Consider the following 25,842-nt stretch of genomic DNA (forward strand, 5'->3'; position numbering starts at 1 on the left):
TATATTTTTAAAACATGGTGCTATTTGCTGATAAGACTCATCATGCTGACTTTCTAATTAGTGTAATTAATGTGCTCAAACTGAATTGCAATTAAAACTTTCGTACTATTTATCTAGAGAAAACCGTTAGTGAATATATAAATACATTTTACACCTACAGTTGTACTTTTAGCAGGTAGTAACTCTTCAACCCTCAAAGAGTTTTCCCTTCAATGTCAAGGTGAAAAGATGCCTTTAGTAAAAGTTACCAGTACACTCACTCACTGTATTTGAGGTCTGAGTCTGTTTTCCATATACCCACAACCTCAAGAGTGTTTGCTGGTTCTAGTGGTAGTGGCCGCAGTGACAAATGTCGGGTTTAAGGGCTGCCCTCCCCGGCAAGTCACCAGATGGCGATGTAACGCCAGCAAAACCAAGCGCTGCCGGCAGCTTCCCACCCTGGGAGATGCTCCCTGGCTGGGTCCGGCGTCCTGAGCACCGCCCTCCTCCGGGCACGTTTGGGGGCTAAATACTCGATAATGTCGAATGTCCCCTTAATTAGCTCCCCCTCTCCCCACAAGCTGTATTCAGTAGGTAAATCCATACTTAACTGCTGTGAGAACTTGCAGATCCTATTCAGAAAGATGCAAGGTTTATTCCTGACACATGCCCCTGACTTTATATTCCCATCTATTTTCTAAAACATGACCAGACAAAATTATTACTAAATACAGTGATATTTCCTGCACACAGCCTGTCTGAATATTTGCACTGACTAGGCACTCTGGTGGGCCAGTTAAGATATGACAGCAAGAGCATCCGTGCACAAGACTTCCTTTGAAGCAAAGCTGCTGTTGCATCCAGTGATCTTGAAGTGACTTGCAACAGTCAGAAATCTCCAGTGCTCTCAGATGAGCTGCTTAGATTGTGTCTTGGACCACCTTTCCTCTACCATAAGAAGGCTTTCAATGTGTAAGTTTACAAAAGGATCTGTCACCTTAGATTGTATTCCCTAAGTTCAGAAGGTCTAGCCCTGCAAGAGCTGTCAGACACTTTGAGAAAAAGACATTTGAATTAAAAAATATTAATACAGATTCCACCTGTATCTTCTGAGGATGCAATAAATTTTCTGGAGCCTGGCACTGAGACTACTCTAGTTGTGTTATTACTCGTGTCCATCCTTTCTATAGCCTCTTTGATATCACTATATCACCAGGCTAGTGTATAGGTCAACAAGTGTTTGGAATTCAGTTTGAACACTCAAAGCTGCCCCTCAGGAGGGAGGTTAGAACAAATTTTCCTAATATTTAAAAAGAAATATTCTATAAGTTAATTGTAGTCCTTTTTTGGCATTCTGTAAGGCAGCATGGCTCTGCAGTACTTTCATAATCATAAGTTGCCTTCAAAACCACAAGACTGGTGAAGTTTCAGAATCTCAGAATGAAATGTTTCCATTACAGTCATCTCAGTTTTGCTGGATATAGCTCTGCTTTACCACCAAACTGCAATGCAAAATTCACAAAAGCTGCACAATTTTTAAAGCTGCACTGAAACGGCTTAATATTGAGCGCAGCTCTTTGCAAAAATTTTTCCTACCATTAGTTAACAGTTGATCGAAAGGGCACACGCAACTTCTCCTGACCTCTCCTGGCCTCTCAAGCTCTGCAATGAATACTTTCTAATGGCAAAGATGAAGGAAAGAAATGAAAAAGACAAGAACTGCTCAAACAAAGCAAGTGAGAGAGAATTTCAGGGCCCCCACAAGCATGATAACAAGAAAAAAGTAGGTAGGTTTATTTTGGCAGGAAGAGGCAGTGACTAATCATGCACAAAGGAAGCCTCTGTAGAGTGGGAGTTTGAGGTGCGGGTGTGGGAAGAAGTAAGAGGACGTTACCAGGAGAAAGAACATTAACATTAGCATGACAGAGAATTCATATTTTCAGTGTGTGGCTGGGATTCCCTTCATGATGCCTCAATCTGTGTCAGTAGTACTCATCAAATCCAGAAGCTGCCACAATTAGATTTCAGGCAAACTCATACCTACCTTGAAATCTTACAGACTTAAAAGAAGAGTGAGCAGAGAGCATTACATTAGATGCTGAGAATTTAGACTGGACTGAAGAGGAGGAGGAGAAGTAGTGAAAAAAGCCCATTATCTGCCAAATCGACAAACAGGGCCGCATTCCCAATTACAGCCCTACTTAAAAGTAAGAACAAGCCATTCTCTAGGTCAACAGCAAAGTAAGTAGTAAGAATCCAGGTGTATTCCTGAACTCCTCTTGAAGTCTATCCATGCCAGCACCTGGGAAACCATCAGGGAAATCCAGCTCCTGGTCAGTGAAAATGCCATCATGGAGCTATTACAAAAACACAGACCACGGCAACCTTTTACCTCCTGAAGTTGTGACCCTCTGTGTAGGTCTTTAAATTAATTAGTTTCTGACTTAGAAGTGAACTTCTGGTTGCCTAATGCACTATGCTGTTATATGCTATGCAGAGGAGGATGGAAATTCCCGAGTTTATTTTAAAGAAATGAGTTTCATATGCCTAAACAAAAGCAGGAGTCACCCCCAGAAGTTCAAACTTGTATGTTCATTGTTAATTTTTTTTTTTTTTTTACCTGCAATTGAACAACCTGTCATTCTTTTAAGAGTAGCTGGTCTTAAAACCAAGACTCAGCTATATATGAGCCTGGTAATATAGTGGTATTAAAGTGGTTGGCCTGGTGCATGAGCAGCTGAAAGCAATTTCTCTCTGGATCACCTGCGTAGACCACTAGTATGATGTTTCTAGGGCCTGGAAATCCCAGAGGAGGTGAAGAGAGCTGATTCTGTGAGCCCCATCTGCATCTGATGAACACACATGTCACAACCTGCTCTCAGTGCAACCTGAGAACCAACCCCAGATTTGCAGCATTCCCTTGTCTGAAATGTAACAGAAATGGCCAGGGCAGGCCTGAATGGAAAGAGGAAAAAAAAAGAAAAAAAATTCACAACTGTTGAATAACTGTTGGGAATTAGCTGGTCAAAAAATACTGCATTTTTTAAAAATAAAGGCGGGGCTGAACTTTTAAGAACAGTTTGGAGGGATTTCAGCTCAAAGAAGCAGCTTGAAAAGATAAAGCATAGGTAAAAGTGTCCCAGGAGAGAGAAGAAAGTCTTTTCAGAGCAATTGAAAAAAGATCAAACTAGATACTATGTGATGAAGAGCAGACAAGGACACATCACTGAAATGACAGACAGTTTATAAGGAACAGAAAAGGGGGGACACCCCCCTTCTGTTCCCCCTCTAGAATATCGATTAGTTTCTTAGGGATGTCTATGCTGTGTTGATAGCTTAGATTTGGTTCTTCTATATGCTGGGTGCGGAGCTGGGCACCCCTCGCCCACACCAGTACAGTGGGCAGAAGCATAAGCCAAGCTCACCTGGGAAAGCATACACAGGTAAGCGTACACCTACTTGTGCGTGCAAGTAAGTCGAGACTAGATAATAAAGTCTCTGCTTAGACTCTATCAGGCTCATCAGATTTTCCTCTGGAAGAGCGTTGCTTCATCTGTACCCGAAACCAAAATTAAAACTACCAGAAGATGAAAATAACAAATGCGTCCTGAACCTCAGCTATGAAATAACTTGATTATATGAAAGATGTTGTTCCAGGTTAAATCAATCTGAAGCAGGCTTGCTATCTGGCTTACTAACATTCTAGTCTGAGAAAGAAAAGCATAGAGATTCAAGCATCATCTGAAGAACAGAACATCCAGCAGTTTTACAGTGTGGAGTCAGTAAAATTCGTGTACTTGAAGACTATGATTTTTGCCTTGAAATTTCTGAAACTATATGAACACCCCCAAAATTATTCAGAACTCAGTCCTATGGCATTTGCAGGACTTTTCTTGACATCAACAGAGATCACGACTGTTATATCTCTGAGTCTTATTGCGTAGTATAAACTCAACTTGGCTCTCTAGCCAAATTCTTAACACAAAAAAAGGTAAGTCCAGAGACACATGGATGTATCCTCGGGCTTACAGAAATATTCCTCAGCTGTGAAAAAAAAATAACAGAGAGAAGCTGAAAGTGCAGTTCTGCTCATATATTTATAATTTTCAGCAGAAAATTTGAACAGGGATCATCCATCCCTGCTGGGCAATTTCTAAGAAATAGTCTGTGTAATTGTGTGGTTGTTACACTCTGTATTGTATGCATCTAAATTAAAGTGGAAAGCCTGTAAGTCATAATCCAAGCCAACTATTAGTCTAATCAGTCTATCATGCTTATTGTAACTCAGTAATGAGTTGCTGGAAGGACTTCTCTAAGCTGTACAGAAGGGCCTGGAAAAGATCCAGTCACTTTACGCATCTGAGAATGTCACCAGGAAGAGAGGAATTAGATCTACAATGCTATTATAAGCAAATGTTTGGATCACTCCCAATGTTTTTTTATCACCCTTTACAATACACAAAGGTGAATAATTTGCAATGGGACCACAGGACCATGAGTAGTAACATTTACCTCGGGAATATTTTTGTCAGATGCTGGCAGCCTAGGCACTGGAAAGGAAAACAGAAATTAAATCATTCTTCAGAATTACCTCTAAAATCAGTCAACCCTGCTAGGCAGAAGTTGGATTTATTCAGGGAAGAGGAGTGAACACTACTGTGCCATGTTTGGAGCTAACTAACTGGTTTGTTTTATAAATCCCATTGGAAATAAAAAGCTATGCCTGATATACCTAGGAGTGTCTAAGCGTTCCCAGTTTGTGGCATGCATATTCTGTTCTGATCTAAATAATTTAAAATGCTGTGTACAGAAAGCCTACAAGTAATGCAGAAACGTAAGAGAGTCTGACATTTCACTCTTGTCCAGTTACTTTGAGATTTTGATTTCTTGAACACACTTCTGTGTTCCTGGGTACTGAATTAATGAATTGAAGGTGCAGAACCTGACCACACTCTGCTCCCACCTTTAGAGTAATACCCTGAAATCCCTAAACCAGAGCTGGGTACAAGGCTCTTAGAAGTGCCAGTGTTCCCGCGATAGTGCTGGGATGGAGGAGCTGGAAGGTTTGGGCTGCTCTGAAGCGACGTGTGGAGCAGGGATGCCCAGGAGACAGACACCCTGGGGGCTCCCTTGCTGCTCCGCAGACCTCATTGCTGGCAACAAGAATATTATGGTCCCCTGGAGCAGCTGCCGAGTGAGGGAAATATTTTGGTTCAAACATATTGTGTTCAGGTGCTTCTGAAATCAAATTTTCTTTGATTTCTGGTTCACAGATTTCTGCTTGAAATAGAAGAAATCAAATTAAAAGAATCAAATAATGTCTCATAAAGAGCAGACCCAGCCCGTGCAACCATCTCTGTGTGCTACTGTTCTTTAGAATAAAAGCTGATTTAAGGACATTTCCCACTGCTTTTCTGCTGGTGGATAAAACAATAACATGGATGATGGGTATGGCTCGATCGCAGCTTGCTTTAATTCCAAAAACTACCATGCGGTAACTGCAGCCGTTTCACCTGTGCAAGCAACAACCATGCACAATTTTGCCAACATCAATCAGTGCAAGAGTCTTTAAAACAATGTGTGAAGTGGGAGTAGAAATCCCTCCAGCTCTGATCCATCACTGCTTTCACTCAATAATCAGCTCTGCGGCAATCTCTAAGAGAGCAAAGAAGGAGGGAGGGCAATGAATCTACTTCAATGGCTGCTAGTTTTCACTTATGAAGAGGCCAATTCAGTAAACCTCTACAGGGATCATGAACAGGCATGCTGCTTTCCTTGCTTTTTTCTAAATCATGCCCTAACCCTAAAAAACTTCAGCTTCCTGCTCAGTCGTACCCCAATGAGACTTTGCACCACAGAAGCAAACATGACTGAGGAATTGTGTTCCTTCCCACCTTCCCCGAGCAGCGCGCTGCAAACCTGCTGCTGCGGCAACCCAACCGGTGGGCAACCTCTCTATCCAAACAAAGTCTAAGATAGCTAATTATTTTGCTGTTTGAAGTGCAGCTCCTGAGAATGAGGTCAAGCAGGCGTCTGGAGCAGAGTTCCTCTCTCTGCCACTGTGCCTGGCACCTACCAATCTCCTTTTGCTCTCTAGGAGTCTTAGCGGGCCAGCCTTCGTCCTCTAAACAGCAGCTGTGTTGTGGAAATACTTTACCAAAGACTGGCAAAGTAGGCGCTCTTTCAGAGAGGAAACAGTTCAGTGCATAGAACAGCAACGGATCCTGAAAGTCTCCAGGTTCTCTGGAAGCTGGATTCCAGTCACTTTAACAATTTCCTGGGATGGTGACAGTCAAGTGCAGCCAGCAGAGGCAATGCAATTATGTACTGAGCCTAAGCAGAGGCCAAGACTGGGCTGCCTCTGAAATCGCAAAACCAAATTAAAAACAAAACCAGTGACATATGCAGAACGACAGCTCTCCTGCCTCCAGCTGGATACTACCGCCCCATCTCCTCTTTGACTGGAAAACTAGAACAGTAAGAAAGAAACCCTGACAACCCAGACCTCGAACTCTCAAAGTTTAGGCTGACTTAGCAGGTGGTGAGAACAGGACTAGGAACAGGACGCACCCATGAAATGGCTGAGAGTGCCCCAATAGACACCGTGGTGCTCAGTCTCTCCTTACCAGCTGGGAACAACTGTAACCTAAGGAAGGACAGCACACCCTTCTGGTCAACAAGATAGGAGGTTTCCGCTGCTTATACTCAGACAACAGCATTCCTGATGGGCACCCTGACTGCCTAACTTAAGCACCTGACGACAGTCTGCTCTCTAGAGAAGTTTTCTGACAGTACAGTGCCTCAAACAAATGCAGTTCCAGGTACCTAGCGGTGGTGTGCACTGCAGCAGCCATGTGTGAACACCATCAATATTGCCTGGAGATACTGGAGCGAGCAGGCGCTGCTGGGATGTAGCACCCTTGTGAACAGCAGGTGCCCAGACCCCTAAGCAAGAGGCTGATCCCAGTGTGAACATCATGCCAGTCCCTTTGGTGATGATTTGCTCCATATCTCCTTGGCAATTTGGAGACACTGCTTTGAGAACTGATACAACAAAATACCAAATGAAATAGTCATCTCTAATTGCTTTAGAAAATTAGTTCCATAGGCATCCTTTGGCATGATTTACTAGATCCATTAAAACTATAGTAAACATTTATTAAATTATATGAATTAGAGGTAAGGAGAATATTTGCAAATGTATTTTTGCTCAGCTTTGCCTCACTGTCGGCACAGATGTCCGTGGACTATGACTCATGAATAATGTTTTCAGGTCAGATTTACTTTTAAGCCTGGAAGTACACTTACATTAAATGAACAACTTGTGATGCATTTACTCCAGATTTTCTAAGAAAAATGAATCCTGGCAGTTCAAGTTATCCTGGCTGTCAGGTAGCCTGCAAAATGTTTTTCTCAAAAGCCTTTGCACAACTTAGAGTGGTCTTTGGCCATGTTTACTTCATTACGAAAGGCAGAGAGGGAAACTGGTAATATCACTCTCATATTAAAACATTTCCTAGAAACAGTTAACATAATTTTAAAAAAATGAATCAAAGGAGACATTGCTTTCCTATGTTAATCCCTAAGCAGTAGCTAATAGGCTGGAATTTACAGAAGAACATCAGCATTCTGCCTACGTTTCAACTTGCTTGCTAAATCTTCTTTACTTGCCAATCAACACCACCTCTGTCAAATTCATATTTTGGATCAAATTTATATCTACAATACTAGACCAGATGCACTTTAGCTCACATTATCTTCAGCAAATCAAAATTCTAACCTAACTTTTGAGCTTAGTGGACTTCTTCCTTTCATACTCAGTAGTCAAGCGATCATATTGTCTCAGGCCCAGCACAAGTCCCCTTTCGCCTTCCTGAAGCTGCCCAACAGCTGAATGGAACAGTCTACCTTGGCAGTAAGTCTTAGCTTGTTTAATAAAATGGTCCCCACACATCATGCAGAGCACAGACTTGATGTTTCAGCACTGAAACAGGGAGGACTTTTGTTGTGGATTTAACAGGTGCGAAAGTGGTGCCCTCAGTTCAACGAATAATTCAAGGTGAATCTGACAAATTCTGCTTCTGTCTGGGGCAAAAGAATATTGTATTTTTTCCGAATGGGCTTTAACTGCACTAAGGACTATCTGCAGTAATTCTTTGTAAGAAGTTCAGTTCAAGTGTTCACATTCATCACTGGAGATGTTTTGACCAAACAAAGAGGTCACCTGGTACATTTTCATGACCTTGTTACTCTTCATAATCACATTTCTACTGTCCATATTAATTTTGGTGCACATGCTGTTTCACAAATTATTTTCATTTCATTGATATTCAGCAAAAACTCACGTGAAGCGTGTCTTTGGGGAAAATATTCTAGCCACAAGTGAATTCACTATAAAGTGTACAGACTGACTTAACATCACGGGAGGGCTTTGAGACCACCTGAGAGTCATGCCCACATGGAGACTCTCTAAGCTTACAAGCAGCATCAATGCCCTGTAGGAAACCTTGGTTCTAGGCTGAAGTCATTCCTAGAGAACACACAGAAAACGTGACCAGTTTTTAATCCAGTCCATCTTGAAATATAAACAAAGATGAGAATAAAGTTGAACAGTACCTACCAAGCTGCCCTGCTGTAGAATATGTTCTGCAGCCTCTGCTATCAAAACGAAATATACATTATGTCTTGCCGTTAAAGGGTGTTTATTATTTAGCAGCCTACGAACGCATTCTGCTTTGCACTTAATAAACTTGCCGCCTTTTATGATTTTATGATTAGCAAACAGAGCGAGTCTTTCCACTTAAAAAATACTGCTAATCAGTGAACCCAAACAGAAAGGATCGTAAAGTGAAATGAGATATGGGACTGAAGTCTAGTTCTCTAAAGAAAAGAAAAGAAAACAAAAAACCAAAAAGTACAAGCACTTGCAGTAGAATCCTCCTGACCAGTTTCAAACTGAAACTGTCCTTTTATTAGCTTTGTTTTCCAGCGAGTGTATTGTATTATGCCTTTGTCTGAGAAGAACCCACCACTACCAGGAACGTTCTGCAGCACACTGGTGGTGTTGGGCTGCAGCAGAGTACCCCCTTGGACCTGCTCCTTGATGCAACGGCTGAAGTGAAAAATGACCAGGGGATTGATATGAGGTCTAACCAAAGACATAATTCGTAAGGAAAATTAAGGAACCTTAATGTGACACTGTTCTTGTGAACCAGGACAAATACTGCAGGTACAGAAAATTATGAATTTGAGAATGAAAGCTCATAGTTGGGAAAAAAGAGAAGAAATTTGGTTTTATGGAGAATGAATAACACTGTAAATTGCAGCAGGCTTGTCACTACGAGAAAGGAGGTGAGAATGTTTAATTAAAACTGCTGCTTTTTCATGTAAGGACATGCTGTCTGGGCTGCGTCAACATGCTGCCTAATCAGAGTATAAAAAGAGCTGGGAGCAGTGAGATAAATTACAAGCCAAGGCAATGGGTTTTTTGTCTTTTTTTTTTTTTTAATTGACTCTCTACCTCATGTTTTTTTTTTATTCCCAGGCATTCAGCAGCCTCACACTCTTTCTCGTATTTGCAGTGAATTGGATCTTTCATTTAGGAATTGTAAAACAACAGAAGATGAATCTAGGTGACAGAGGGAGTTTCAGTAAAGACATTCCTCTGGAATATTGAGATATGAAATATGTTGGACCCAAGATGTTTTGGAGTGCTAGTGGCCCAAAAACCTGTGAACTTTTTTCCAATTTATTGCAAATTGAGTCTGCAGAATGGAAATGGTGTGGGCATGAAGGCTCAGTAAGGCTCTCACATGCAGTAGGTATACTGAATTTTTTCCTGATCTGCAGGGGAAGTAAATTCCTACATCGTACATCTGAGACTCTTACAAACTTTTAAAGCTCCTCTGAGGGGAACAGAGCCTCACCTGAAGGTCTTCGTCAAATGTTGGAATGGCCTCTGATGGGCTCTGGCTCAGAGTAAGAGTAATCCAAACACTGAATCCGTCAGACTAGGAGAAAAAAAAAAAAAGGGATTACATTCCAGCACTGAAATGTGCACCCCCAGTGTATTTTGACGTATTTTCCTGTCATCTGAGAATTGTCCAAGAAACCTGAAGAGCATAAAAATCAGTCAAGCTCTATTCCCTCATTTGGTACTTTCCTAATTTCTTTAATTGGTACATTTGCAAGCCAGTGATGCTGTCGTAGGTATGTTTGTAGCTTCCAAGTTATAGTAACTATTAGAAAGATCTAGATTGTTTGCAAATTACAGCATCCTTTTTCCGTAAACTTCAGATTCTGGTTTTAGCACTATGATCTAGTTTCTTTTCTGCCTGTACCAGCTTGTTAGGAACAAAAAACTAAAATGAAAAAGCAATACAAACACGAGCTACTTCATTCTCAAGTGCAATTACAACGACTTAAAGCTGAAGAGCTGGAGCAAAACAAATTAAATGGTTTTAAGTACTAATAATTTTTCACCATTTGTACACAAAAAGAAAAATTGAGGGAATGAAGTTTTGAAACCCCTGTTCAGTCTCCAGCAAACCACAGTCTGATTAGCCTGTATTTTGTTTGTGTGCTACACGACCCCAAGTCAGTAACAGTTCAATGACAGCGGAGATCAGAGACTTCCAGTGCCAACAGAATCAATAGGCAGTGCAAAGCTATGTACACATTCATCTTACAGGTTCTTAAATATGAGGTTAAAGTAATCTTTTTGGTGACCAAAAGACAGAGAAAACTACTAAAATACAGATATTTTCATCTGCAATTTTGCAAAAATATCTTTTATTTAAAGTGAACAGAATATTGTTTTTTTCTTTTCTGCAAATCAAGGACACCTATTGCTAACCCTACTATGTCCCTTGTTTTTTCCTGCTGTTCCCTGTTTTTTTCCTGACTTCTGTCAAAGAATTACTGAAAAAAGCAATATGGACATACAAAAAAGTGCCGGAATCAGGTGTTTAGCTGACAATGAGTTTGAATTTCTTTCTGCTCCTGAACAGAATGGAGTGAACTTTCTCAAGCAGACGTAGTGTTAAAAAAACAACCAAACAAATATTTATCCTTTGATTATCAAGCAACAGTGCTCATTTGTACCTGCTTTCAGGAGAAACGAGAAATCATCTGCTGTCTGTAACACTCACATGAGTACTGTAACAAGTTATATCTGTGGATACCAGAGCACAGGACAGAAATGCAAAAGATATGGCATACATTAGTTTTGGCATGGACCGCTAGTGAATCTTCTCATCCCAAAATTGAAAAAGAAAAAACAAGATGACCCAGAGAAATTAAGTCAACATCAGTTCCAAGTAAAATCACCGGGAAATTAACACAAGACTCAACTGATAGATAGCAGAGGGTGTAATTAATGCTGCCAACACAGCTTTATGGAAAACACCCTTGAGGATCTGTGGTTTTTTTAATGGAGAAAACTGCAGGTGTGTAGTATAGTGTACATAGACCTTGTTTAAGCGCTCAGTTTAGCTTCGCAGCCTGTTCTGATAAAAACTGTCTCATATAAATGGATTTGACTTGACAGGCTGACAGATTTCAAGAACACAATTTTATTAAAGAAACATAATTGAAATCACATTGTTTCTCACTAGAAACCATTTTTTTCTGCATGGAAGTATATTAGATCTGATACAACTCAATTGTTTTCAGCAGTAATCCAGAAGTACTTTCAGAAACTTTGATGATCAAATTTTCAGATGACAAAGAAGGGTAGAATGAAAATATTGAGACAGACAAGCAGTCATACAGAACAGAGACAAGCTGAGAAGCTGGGCCTGGCCATGAAATTTGCATATTAATAGCTTTCAATGCAAAGCACCGTATCTAAACACCCAGACTACAGAACAAGCTTAGAGCATGACATCCTGGAGCAGCAACTCAGGGAAGGCTCTGCCACAATGTCCAGAAATCCCACGCTGAGGTCCCAGTGTCATACTAGAACAGAAAAACATGTCCTGAAGCAGAAGGAAGAGCATGTGACAGTGACATTGAGATAAACGTTACTAATTCCTTTGCAAAGATTTGAAAAAGATGCAGAAAATAGTTTCCACAAGGACCCTAGAGACAAAGAATACACCTTGCACTTGAAAGGCTTGAAGAGGACAATCTGTTTAGCAAATACCAAAACGAAGACTGAAAGGTGATGTGATTACAACATACAAATACTTCCTGGGTGGGGAACAAGAAAGTCCTGAAGTGCTATTTAAACTAGCAAGGAAAGCATAACTTGGATCACTTGATGGAAGCTGAAGCTGGGGAAATTAAAACTGGGAGTAAAATACAACTTTTCATCATGAGAATAATTAATCACTGAAGCACGTTGTGAATGAAAGTCTCCATCCCTGGATGTCTTCATCAAGACTGGGTGCCCTTCAGGAGCACACAGGAATGCAGCAGAACATTAAGTTCAAAGAATGGCTAATTTGGCGGCGTAAACTGAGCCGCAGCCAGGGTAGTACAAGACTCTTGCCACTGTCCAGGCTGAGAAGAGTCCCAAGCTCAGCTCCAGGAGTAGGGACCATCCTTATGCCAGCTAGTGATAGTTTAGGCCATAGCTTTGATTTTCCCCTATGACCTGGACCCTGCCCACAGTTTGCTGCCAGCAGCACTCACTCAGAAAGAGCTTTGGAGAGAAGAGTCATGGTCCCACGTGCATGTTCTCCCTCCCTGTCAGGTCCTCCTCTTCCTGGTACCTAAAAGGAGGAAAAAATGGATGGCTGTTCATATTGCGAGTTCAGCTGGGCCCAGCTCCTCCTGGGGGCATCTGTCCTATTCTGGTGGCTAAGGTCCAAGAGGGCTTCAGAGCTGCCATTCAGCTTCAGGGGCCTGAACACCTTCTTGTGGCTCCAGTGCTTCATAAACACAGAACAAAAGGCAGCGTCCCTTACGCCTGGAAATGAAATAGCACAGATGCAATAGATGCAAATTTATTGGCAAGTGGAAACAAGCATTCCCATATTTCTGCAGTATTCACAGGGATCTGCTTTAGATGCCAATTAAAGCAGCACAACAGCTAACAAATTAAATGTGTCAGAAACATAAGGATAAACATTGCACATGTGCATGACAGCGTAAACCCTACTGCATTTCTCAAGGTGCGCAAGGAGAGAGAAAGTGTGTGGACACAGAGGTCTCAGTAACAAAGCCCTGCGCTCTGAGCCAGCTGAGGCTGTGCGATTCACGGCGCTAATGATCCTGGCTTCTGGGAAGATCTGGCACCCTGTGCGATAGTTGCAACAGCCAGCTGGTCAAGGATCAACTCTGACAGCAACAGCGGCACGTGCTACAGATGGAAATGATTAATGCTGAGAGCAGGTTCAAGGATTAAATGTGTTTATATTAACCTGTGCTGCACTGTTTCAGATTTCTGCCCCTCCACCCCCTTGGCTAATACCTTTTTGACCAGGTTTTCCTGCCTTGTTCTTCAGGAGAGGTGCAGGGGCTAGATCTGATCCTGAAACGGTGTCTTAGCAAGAATGAAGTGAGAGTCTCATGGGTCAGCTTTCAGCCACAGCAGCTCCAGCGCTGGCCCTGGTGGTAAGTCAGAGCAATATAGGCTTGTTCTAACCTATGACAACCAATTAGGACCACCAAGTCACGACTGACCAACAGATATTTGTCATCTGTATGAAACCCTCCCCCATCCTGCTCTTATTCATCCTTCCAACAGCATGCCTTCTCCTTGGAGTCCTGCACTAATAAGGGTATGACGAGGGTCCTCCAAAGGCCCACCTTGCTGAAGATTAAGGAAAAACAGCAGGATGAGGCAGGAATGCCTTTTGCTTTTTCAGGAATTCTACCTGAGGAGCAGAAGGCAGCAGTGGCCTCTTTCCTGCTCCGCAGACAGACTGCGCTGTGAAGATTTGCCTGTAGCACAGGAAGAGATTGGGAAAGCTGCCATCTCTGAAACACCTAGCAGAGTTTTGCTTACGCAAATTCGATTTTTGGTCAGCAGTTCTTTGCTAATGCAGCAATTCTTGCTATCATGCCATGCGTACTAGTGGGAGTTTGTAGCCTCTATTTACGAGCTGGAGAAGAGGAAAAAATACCCTTGCCACCTTATTCTACTGAAAAAGCCACCAATAGATAAGAGGCTAGCACACTCTTTATCTTTGGAAGTAAGGATATTTGTAAATTCATGTTTAATATCTCTATTCTTTTGTTTCACAAAGGCCCAAGATGTTATCTACTTGAGGCACAAAGGCATAGAAGAAATTCTGCTGACAGTAGAAGAAAGCTGCTGTAATATAAAAAGGATGTCATGCGACCTCTCAAACACCTAGCTCTAGCCTTCATCATGTCAGTGAAGTTAGCAGGGGCAACATTGTGTTAAATTTGCCTGGAATAATGTTTGAAAATGCCTCATGCTATCTCTCTCCTTCTGTGTCAGCCACTTTGGGCAAGTACAGCCCTGTCCACACTCATTCCTGGGCCAAGACGCAGGACATGCAAGGACACCGTGTCCTCCTGGAGGCAGCTGAACCCTGAGCTTCTTGTTTCCAGATCTCTGCGTGAAAACATCCCTGCTCCATACATATGATTGTATATGATTCAGTGAGAGCCCCAAACGTGACAAGCTAAGAACAGTGATCAGTGATACAGAGATCAGTGATACAGATAACAGTCATTTATTTCTTGTAATTCCAGAACTACTAAACAGATGACAAATCTAAGGGTATTAGTACTGACATCTGATTTCTCTCCTCCATTGGAATTAACCAGGTTCACCAATGCCACTCCAAAGCCAAAGCCAGGCCCATGCCAGAAGTGAAATGTCAAGTGAATTTGAGACCTTTCAATAATTGCTGCATCAACACATTTTTCACAATCTGGAGTATGAGAAACCTTAGTCAGGAAACAATTACCCAGAGTGCCAGTGTCTGCTGTAGGCAGAGAGCATCCATGCTTATCGGCAGGTAGGTGACATGCTTTTCCAAGGGAGGTGTCACCAAGCTCTGTAACCTCCCCTTCCTCAGAGACATGCTGAGCATCCAGATTCACTAAAGACAGACAAAACCCTGAGTTCCTGAGGAAAAAATCTGCAGCTATGTTTACACATGAAGTTTAATATATTACATAAAATCCACTGAGCTTCAATAAATGAAACCAGGTGATCATGGACTTATTAAACATTTTCCTTTACCGTGCACACAGACTGGTAGAACATATTCCTTCCTTTTCACAGTGTTATGATACAACAGCATTTTGGTAATGCAGGTTTGCCTTCAAGTACCGTGAAAAGTAAGGATCTTACGCTACCCAATTTCTGGTAATGGTGTAGCATGTGGCTCTTCAAAAAATCTTTCTGAAATAAGCAAAAGCAATAAGTAAATATAGGTATCACTTATCAATGTAATACCCCAAAGGAGCATTTGGGGCATGAAATGTGCATTTATGACTGTACAGCACCTAGCACAACAGAATTTTGAATCCTGATTAGTCTGAAGCCCATATGCACTGCCACCCTACAACTAATAAGATTATTAGGACTAAGAAATAAAACACGAGCATATCAGGTTCTCTGCTATGGAAATTGCTCTGTGCCACTCAGACATGCAGAGACCGCTTCTCCATCCCAGCACAGCGAGGCCAGGACCAGACCACAAGATGCAAAAAAAGACCTTTGTCACCCCATCCTGACCCCAGTCAACTGGAGACTGGCTTAAGGGCTGAAGCCTGAGGTTTAATATCCTTCCCAGCCCCTACTGTCACATTTGCAATTGCAGCCGGGGTTTAGCTGACTGCTTTACAGGACGCGTCACGCTGCACAGCTGCTTTCCCATCTCCCCCGGGGACTGAGGAGAGGCGAGGCCACGCTGCATTTGAAAGCAGGTAATCCAGCAGAAAACATCAGCCCAGAGTAGCCAAGGGCAGGACAGGAAACCTTCAGCCAAGGGCTTTCACGGTGCAGCACAGGCAGGCAGTGCAGGTAACGCCAAACGGCCCCGGAATTAGGTGTGCTCTTTAGATTTTCCCATGGGCAGTTCCAACCTTCCCTGTTGAGCACACACATGTGTGGTGGGGGGGGTTCCTTCATGCATACACCCCTGCTGAGCATGGCTGTGCTCAAGCCACACACATACGCCCTCCTGAACAGCAGCCAATAACTGGGAACACATAAAGGAAATGAGCCTAAATGGAAGGAAGAAAGCCTTATTTGGTCAGGCAGCGGGAAATATAGGTATTTGCACTGGTCTTTACCTCGACTAATAACATTTCCAACAGTATAACTATGAAAAGGATGGGAAGAAGAAAAACGAAGCAAACAAACAGGTGAGTAAATACAGTTATTAAAATGAAGTCTTTTAAAAGCACAAGCTTGCTGTCTTGAGAGAAACAACGTCCCTTCCGCTTCTGGGTTGAAAACAAAAACTGTAATATACTACATCAAGATAAACAATTTAAGGACCAAAAGATGCAAAAAGTGCTGTCCTTCATTGAAAATTTATATACCAGCCAAGGAAGGGACGCATCTGGAAGAGCAAGATGATCTATGGACTTCCTTTCATCACGATGTTACCATCTGGTACCTTCAAATCAGAGCATGTAGCACCATGCTTGAATATGCCTCCTCATGACCGTTATATCTAAGGGAGGGTGGCAGCTTCCACCAGGTCATGGGTCTTTCAAAGCTCTGAGGCTGACTCCAGCTTACTGAGACACTGGCTGAACAAAAGCCAGCTGAAGCCAAGGGGAATCCATCCCACATCTGATTCGAACAGATTGTGGAGCAAACCCTGAAACATTTCCCATCAAAGCAGTCTTAATCCTGAAGACACATATCTCATTTGCCAGGCAGTCTGAAAACCTCTTCAAATCGCAGTGATTTTTTTTTTAGTGCATTGTCCTGGTTTCAGCTGGGATAGAGTTAACTTTCTTACTAGCAGCTGGTACAGTGTGTGTTTTGGATTTAGGATGAGAATAATGTTGATAACACACTGACGTTTTAGTTGTTGCTAAACAGTCAAGGACTTTTCAGCTTCTCATACCGGCCTGTCAACAAGAAGCTGGGGGGCACCCGAGAAGCTGGGAGGGGATGCTACCACGACAAGTGACCCAGACTGGCCAAAGGGATATTCCATACCATATGGTGTCATGCTCAGTACATAAAGGTGGGGGAAGAAGAAGGAATGGCGGGACGTTTGGAATTACGGCATTTTGTCTTCCCAAGTGACCATTACACATGATGGAGCCCTGCTTTCCTGGAGATGGATGAACACCTGCCTGCCCATGGGAAGTAGTGAATGAATTCTTTGGTTTGCTTTGCTTGTGTGTGTGGCTTTTGGTTTACTTATTAATCTGTCTTTATCTCAGCCCACGAGTTTTCTCACTTTTAGTTTTCTGATTCTCTCCCTCAACCCACCGGGGGCCAGGAGGGAGTGAGCGAGCGGGCGGCTGCGTGGTGCTTAGTTGCTGGCTGGGGTTAAACCACAACATGCATTTAACACAAGCTACACTGTAGCAGCTGAGTGCCTTCAGACCTCAGTCACACTCGAGAAAAAGATGGAAGAATAAGGTTAAAAAGGAAATACAATTTTGTGCAGGGCAGCACAAATCTCACAGCAGGATTGTGCCCTTGGAAAACTGAAACAGAAAGCTGTGTGCGAGAGCAATTGTCTTGATGTGTTTTCAAGGATATCCTTAGAAGAAAATCTTGTTGTTTCAATAGGGTGAAAGAAAGCAGGATTCATTTTCACAGCACATAGTGTCTGATAGCTGGGCTAGGAAGCCCTTGTATCTTTATTCTGTCCGTTACCGCCGCTTCACCGACAGTGTCGGAAAGAGGGGAGTGGGTGAATCATGGTAGAGGAGATGCCTGCCGTCCAGCGCTCCAGATGGCAGGCAGTCTTCCTTTCTTCATGTGCCGAGTTTTCTTCTTAGGGGTGCTTTTCTCAAGACTCTGTCAGAGATAGGAGATGATAGGATAAATACTATATAGGGCTGTAAGGCAGGAGAATGTGAAGGTTTCATAGGGACAATCTTTCTGAATGAGATGGAGATCAGGCAGAAAATAAGATGCACATTTAACTGAAGCCTGAATTACGCAGTAATACAGACGGGGCAAAGCAATGCCAAATATTTTCTTGTTTTTGAGTATCTGACTTTGAAATCTTTTTAGATGTTTTGTTATATAGTCCTATATGTTCTGTTAATGAGATTTCTAAATGTTGCTTGTTTCCATATCTTTTTCCATCCCCTCAGAAACTGTGAGCCACCGCCTCCTCAGCAATACCTGAAATTTTAATGGGACTTCTTTATAGATTCAACCTTTTGACTAATTGCAGAGTCTTTTGCCACTTGAGTTGACAGGGTAACTGAAAGTAGTCATAGATTGCCTGCCTCTGTGGATCAGCGAAGGTGCAAAATTAAACAATTCTTGGGTAAACTTAATAGAAGGCTGATGGAGAGGCCCAGGGAATGATGGTGCTAGTTTAGAAAGGCAACAAGCTGAAGGGGACAGAAATGTTTTTGCTTTTCTTTCCCCACAAAGCAGTCCATCTCTTGAGAGGAGGCTTGCTTTCATTTGCTGACAGAAACCTGCACCGACAGTTCCTCATAGGATCACCCTCCCTGCAGTCCTTCTGCTGTGTTTGTACCTAAGAGATCGTTGCTGGTTTGTGTTTGTGCTATTCTATCTCACAGATACTGGAAATTTCCTCAGATGTACCGGGAATCATTCCCTGGAAGAGGTGATTAATTTTTCATACATGAAATATTCTGGTGCTTTTGAAGGCATTATTTTTTTGTGCCCACACATTCTCATGTTGATTTTCCCTCAAAATTATGGCTAAAAATAGTATTCTGTCATTTTTCTGTCCCAATATGTCACGTCTTCACCACAGTCATCACTATGATACTTAAATCCTAGGCCTTTTGACATACTGCATCCACCATTGCTTGAAAACACACTTCTGAGGTGGATTCCCATTTCAGCACAAGAAGGCAGTGAAGATAATACTCCACCTTTAAAGACACACACATCTGGGCTCAGAGATCCCCACCCCAAGAAGCAGATGCAACAGCTCCACTTTTTTTTTCTGAATTGCCCTGGTCAGCACCAGTTGACACAAAACACACGCAGACCAAAGGTGCGGGCTAGTCATATGGAGATTTAAAGGGTAGAGAGCAGGAGTATATATGTATAATACATTTTCTAATGTGCCAAGGCCAGTTGTGTGAGGTTCAACAAGGCCAAGGGCCGGGTCCTGCACTTGGGTCACAACAACCCCATGCAGCGCTACAGGCCTGGCAAAGAGTGGCTGGAAAGCTGCCCGGCAGAAAAGGACCTGGGGCTGTTGGTCAACAGCCGGCTGAACATGAGCCAGCAGTGTGCCCAGGTGGCCAAGAAGGCCAACGGCATCCTGGCCTGTATCAGGAACAGTGTGGTGAGTAGGACTAGGGAAGTGATTGTCCCTCTGTACTCGGCACTGGTGAGGCCCCACCTCAAATACTGTGTTCAGTTTTGGGCCCCTTGCTACAAAAAAGGCATTGAGATGCTGCAGCAGGTCCAGAGAAGGGCAATGAAGCTGGTGAGGGGTCTGGAGAACAAGTCTTATGAGGAGCGTCTGAGGGAGCTGGGGTTGTTTGATCCGGAGAAAAGGAGGCTGAGGGGAGACCTTATCGCTCTCGACAACTGCCTGAAAGGAGGGTGTAGCAAGGTGGGGGTCGGTCTCTTCTCCCAAGTAACAGGGGATAGGACAGTAGGAAACGACCTCAGGTTGCGCCAGGGTAGGATTAGAGTGGATATTAGGAAAAACTTCTTCACCACAATAAGGTTGTCAGGCACCGGAACGGGCTGCCCAGGGAAGTGGTTGAGGCACCGTCCCTGGAGGTATTTAAAAGACCTGTAAATGATTCTATGATTCTATAAACGGCATCTATACACCAACTCCCAGTCTTGCCCTGGGTAGAAGCCTGGTGCACGCAGCCAAGAGCTGTGCTGGCCCCCAGGTGAGCAGCTTGGTTTTAAAAACAGATGCCTAATGAATTACATACATCTCCATTCACATCCCAGTAATGGTTTGTATATTTCTTTCCCTGCGGACAGTACACAGAAATGCATTAATATTAATTTAAACCCTAGAGGTTATGGAAATTTTTCAGTAGAATAAAGCCTTATATAGCATAAGAAACACAGACCTTACAAATAGAAAACATTTCCACAGGAGGTTGGAGAAAAAATGGATTATTAAAAGCAACATGTCATTTTCCATTTAAAAACACAAACATCAATAAAATCAGTTCTTTGCCCTGCCTGCAAAATCCCCTAGAGGCAGACTCCATCATTTCACGTTGGGCTTGGATTTGGGGCTAAAACACCAAGACAAGATTGAAAAGTTACCTGGAGTAAACTAAACAAATCTGTTTATTGTGGTACGAAGCCTGGCGGGTATCTAAACGTCGTAGGCTCCTTTGAAAAATTCCATGCTATATTAGAAGAGTGGCAGGCAAGTCTGCTTCTCATTTTATTGCTCTGAATTGTCTAAGTATTTAAGGGTCATTGACTAGGAATATTTTTCAAGTATCCCTTGGTGGCAATTATTGAGCACACAGCAAAATATCGTTCTTGTTAATGAGAATATACTGAATCGTAAGTTAACAAGCAGTGACCGTGGGTGTATTAAAACTAGTCTAAATTAACATAAATATATTTGCAAATTGCAATATGCAGCTGTTTCTCAGCATAAGAATTGCAGTGTGTTGCAACCTGTGTATCGCAGTGACGGCTGCATTTCCTTTACAGGGTTACTTCTAAGACCATATATATTTCCCATAGTTTCACACAGTAGTATATTTGCAACCTATGGATACTTGATGTTCTATATATAATGTGTATATTTTAAAAAAAATGTTTAGTTAAAGTAGAGTTCTGTTCAATAGACATGGAAGTGTAATTGGTGTATGTGGACAGGGAAGGCTGTAATTTAAGCTCTCTTTAATCTATCATATCAGTGTATAAGGGCCTTGAGATAACATAAAGAGATGCTTAACAATCATAATAGACTTGTTTCACTAGAAAGGCACTTCCAAAATAACTGAAGCTAAGCATCATGAAAAAATTGCTGATAAATGATTGAATCTTGATAAAAATACAAAAAAAAAAAAAAAGGCAACAGAGAAATGCATGTTTTCAAAAGAAAATAAAGGAAAAAAATAATGCTACTATTCCACCCATTTTAATTGACTGCTAAGATCTCTCTCATGGAAAAAACCACTGAGAATAACAGAACCAGAAAAAAGAAATAGCAGCAACCAAGGCAGAACACTACATCAGCTAAAGAGAGGAGTGTCCTGCCAGCGCTTTGAGCAGCAGGCTGTACTCCACACAGGCTTGCTTTAGAAAGCCGATTTACCATTTATACTTGCTAGGCAGCGTTCCAGTCGTTGGGCTAACCACATAACTCTTTGTTTCTAATATTTTCAGGATGCCACACAGGTCGGAAATGTAATACAGCAACCAGTAGCTTCTGAAAGGGCTATAAACCTGAGCTGAAATGATAGGAGACATTTGTTTCCACCTTTTCTAAACTGAATTCCAGCCAAGGTGCTGTTGGGAACTGGATGAGAGTGAGAAATCTATGTTGCGTTGACAAGCCAATAGCCAGAATTGAGTTCTTTTACCGACCTGGAACCCAGTTTGGACCTGAGACATCAAATGTTCTATCAGCAAACTTTCAACTGTGCTAGCATTGAAAGTCAAATTTTTATTGCAACTCTCCAGCCCTCTGCATTCTCTCCAGATAGAAATAAACTCGTTAGTCGAAATTGGAAATAGTGATAAAAATGTATAGAGGGGGAGCACAAGAATAGTACACCCATAAACAGAATCCGTCTTCAGAAGGGAGACATAAAAAGCTGAGAAAGAAATAATAAATTTTATGGAGGCGATGAGAAAACAAAGATAATTAAAAACAAAGCCCAAACTCTTTACTGTCATGAGGCCCACCTAATAGCTTCCCTACAGGAAAATAAAGGAACTATCATCTGAATTTCCAGTATAGGGGAAGAAAGTTGTATTTCTCTTGGCACCAGAAATAAGTGATGAGTGGTTTTTGTTTGGTTTTGTTTATCTGTTTGTTGTTGTTTTTTTTTAATTCAGATGAGCACCAAGGAGATTTGACCCCAGCTCCTGTAATGCTAGAAACATTCTGGTACCGTCAATCTCCAGCCACTAAAGAAATATTATGGTAGCAATGCCCTGTATGGTACTTCAGCAGTTTCTTTCCCAGCCAGACTGAAAAGTATAAGGACTTCCAAATATTTCGAGTCCGTGGGAAAGGATTAGTTGCAGTTTTGTGGAAATTGCTTTTATTGAATGGGTCTTTTCCTGTTACTTTTCCAGAATGAGTGATGCCTTTTATAGCACCAAGAGCAGGTATAAGCATCTGGTCAGCTGAGAGGTGAACACCTTACACGCGGAGCAGGTAAAAGGATGACAAAAGCTGCTTGCTTGTAGTGAGAAGACCCCTAAGCACCATAGACGACCTCCCCGCCACACGGTTCGAGCCCGTGAGCTCTGGGCAGGACGCCTGGCAGAGGCAGGGTCACTCCCACCTCCGCTGCCCCCACAGCTCCTCTCTGACTGTGCTGCCCAGCCTCTGAGTAAGATGGTGCGCTGACTTTCTCTAGAGGGGGAAACATTTGACTTGTCTATCCATTCAACTAAGCCAGTAACTCTACCAATTAATTTCTGGTTTATTAATCCTTCCCTACAAGTGCTTTTAAGCGGGAACATTGCCTGTGCCATGCAGTAGTTTTCTGCTCACAGCGCACTGCTCCAGCTCTTCCACCACCCGAGCTCCAGTACTCATTACCCACCTCAAAACTTCCTCTCCAGTGATATAACTCTGTGCAGTGCAGAGACCAAGCCGCCTATTTTGAGAACTAAAATGCAAATAACTACCAAATAACCAAATGCAACTATCAAACTACCAAATGCAAATAACTACACCTTTCTTCCTGCCCATTAGGAATATCTTCCAACCTCCAGGTCTCATGTGTCTTTAGCTGCAGTTAAAAACACTTTTCAGGAATAATACCACACCGCAGCCAAAGTGCTGGCAGACTGAAACCACCCCCTGGCCTTGCGGGCAGTGACAGACAGAACTGCGCCTGCTTCTCCATCTCTCCAGGAGCCCTTCCAGCTGGAGAGATGCAGGCAACCTCACCCCAGTGCCCTGCCACCTCCCAGTGAGAAACAGAAAGGCAGCTGAAAGCACACACTGCAGATGTAACTGCTGCTGTAGGCATGCAAAAGATCACACTTCAAGGCTAATTTAAATACCTCGCTGCGCTGTGCACAGAAATCTGCCAGCACTTTAAGAGCAGGAGACTTCCTAAGAGGTGACTGAGCACCGAAGGTCGATTTCAGAGAACATATACCCATGCACGCCAGGGTGTATTTAAAGATTGCTTCCTTTTCTTTTATATTCTGTTATTGTCAATAATGCACCTAAGATTTAAAAGCTGTGCACAAGGTTTCCGGTGGGAAGCAAAGCCTTTGCCGATAAAACAGCTTACTTAAGCCAACAGTTTCCTTCCCTGCGAGCCCCATCTGAACCACCAGCTGTGTCCGCCAGGCTAAGTGTTGCCTTAAATAACTCCCTCTCGAGACAGTAAGGTGAGGCTGGCAACCAGACACATCTTCTTGGAATAAGTTTTTTTAAAAAAACCCATGACCCAACACCACAGTCCATTAACAGCTCTGTGGAAGTGGTAAGTCTCACATATCCCCTTCTAATTAGCAGGCTGAGCACTTTAGGAAGGTGGAGCTTTACAACAAAGCATTTCAGCTCTGTCCTGGCATTACTTATGACTTTGTGCCAGGGCCCACTGCTGCCGCTGCTTCTTCACTCCGCCATATTCTTTGAGAACAGCAGATGCCTGCCGCTGCCTTCCCTCCTTCCTTCCAGCCATCGATTCCCTTTGGTCAAGTTTCTGCTGAAAGGGCCCTCGGAGCCTCTGTCGTGCCCTTGGCCTTTTCTGTTGTGCTCATTTTTGTAACTATTCATGTCACCAGCATGAAATGCCTCAAAACTACTTTCCATAGGAACTTTACTGTGCTTCACCTTTGCCCCTTTCCTTGCTCTCTCCATGATATAATGGATGAGCAAGTCCCTGGAGGTCCCACCTGCCCCCAGCACCAGCACTACACTGTTCCCTCGCTTGGGGAAAAAATACGCTGCATTTGTTCTCCAAGAAACATGACTTACTATGATTCCAGTGCACAGCTGAGAAGTACTTCATCCTAGTTCTTATTTTTAATTAAAGTCTGCAAGACATTAACCTAAATATAAATTTTTGGATTCTAACTAGGGCAGGCTGGCTGACATTTTTCAAATTTTTCACATTTTGTTCACATTTTGACCAAATTGTTTGCAAAGGAGATTAAAATAAAAATAATAATAATAAAAAACCAAACGCAAAAATGATCTTTTGGGATTATTCAGACTCTTAAAGAAGCACTTTTTATGAAGTCAGCAATGCAGCTCAGGTTAAGATACATACTCAAAACAACTTAAAGTTCACGCAGAATACTACAAAGGCTGTTTCTCTCTGTTAAGATAAATAAACTTTAAAATACTTTCTTTGTTTGAGTCACCTCAGCCTTTACAAAGAGTTTTTCTGATGGCATCAGAAGAGACAACAAGCCTACCGCCCCCTAAAGCTAGCAGACGAACACTAAATTAAAATAGAATCCATTCTTCCTCTCTTGGAAGGATTTGATCAAGTTTCACAGCACTGTGTTTGCAACTATATATACAGAACTGAACATATACCATCTTCTTGTGCTGCTATTCCTTCTATTTAAGGAACACCCAGGGCTGAGGAAGTGTCAGAAATTAAAGTATTATGCAGTCCTTGTCATTGTCAATATTCAAATATTATTTCATACTGTTTTCTTAGCAACTCCTGCTGAGATTCAGAAACAGTTTGCACACAAGGATTACTAATTAAGTTCAGTCTCATTCTTCAGCCTCCCCCCAGCCCGCAATGTAACATATAGTTATACTTTGAATTTAGAAGATCGACTAGTCCTGTAAGAACACCTATCATTCATCCGTGGAGAAGGCAGCACTTAGCTGCAGTTTCTACAAGAGGATTCCTACCTTTTGCCCCTTTGCACAGCTCTGTCTCCAGACAGAAGGAGTATTCTGTGGACAGGGAGATAAACAGGGCAGTCCCAAATCACGCAGCCTTCAGTCCTTAGGTTTCCAGCAGGTTTCAACAACCTAGGAGGACTGCTTACCATTAGGAAGCAAAGGATGCTTGACCGAGTATTTGCAGTATGCAGCTGGGAGTAAAGGTGCATCTTGAAGTGCTGCCTTAATCTAAGTTTTCATATCTTGGCACTGAGCAAATGCCCTAAAGTGCAAGGAAACCGATGATCTCTTTTCGGAAAAACGTAGCTAGCATAAATATCTTTCCACAGACCAGGTAGTTATCAGCCTCCAGGCTATATTTTATAGTCCCAAAATACCTGCTGTTAACATTCATTCTCTACTAACAATATCAAAGCATCACAAGATAGAAGAAAAGCCCTACTACATCTTCACACATTTACCAATTTTCAGGTTTAGGGTCTTTTTTTCAAAAGCTTTTGTAGATAAGAACAAACAGAAAGTTCCAAGCAAGGAAATATTTGTCTGTGCAGCCTTTAAGAAGAGCACATCTGGGGAAGAAAGGAAGACAAAACTCGCAGAAAAGCAAACCTCTAATAGATTGGTTGCATGTCAGAATCTGTCAGCAGTGTGATTCATTCAGCGCTCATTTCTATTGTAATAAATGATTGCTTTTCTAGGCTGGAATTTTCTCACTTGCTGTTTCGCTACAGCACTG

The 25,842-nt window shown here is 42.4% G+C and overlaps 1 protein-coding gene across 5 annotated transcripts in view; it reads right to left on the reverse strand.

Moving 5' to 3' along the window:
- The window catches only part of SNCA (synuclein alpha), a 201,809-nt gene that overhangs the window by 18,898 nt on the left and 157,069 nt on the right, over positions 1-25,842 (reverse strand). For 3 of the 5 annotated variants that reach the window (XR_008466728.1, XR_008466730.1, XR_008466727.1), the window contains exon 7: positions 9,906-9,989. The gene's annotated coding sequence lies outside the window, so the exon portion shown is untranslated. Of the gene's footprint in view, positions 1-4,491; positions 4,530-9,905; positions 9,990-12,615; positions 12,696-25,842 lie in introns of all 5 variants that reach the window. The other 2 variants (XR_008466731.1, XR_008466729.1) reach the window with 2 other exon arrangements.

Source organism: Rissa tridactyla, chromosome 5, assembly GCF_028500815.1.
Source record: "Rissa tridactyla isolate bRisTri1 chromosome 5, bRisTri1.patW.cur.20221130, whole genome shotgun sequence".
Lineage (NCBI taxonomy): Eukaryota > Metazoa > Chordata > Aves > Charadriiformes > Laridae > Rissa > Rissa tridactyla.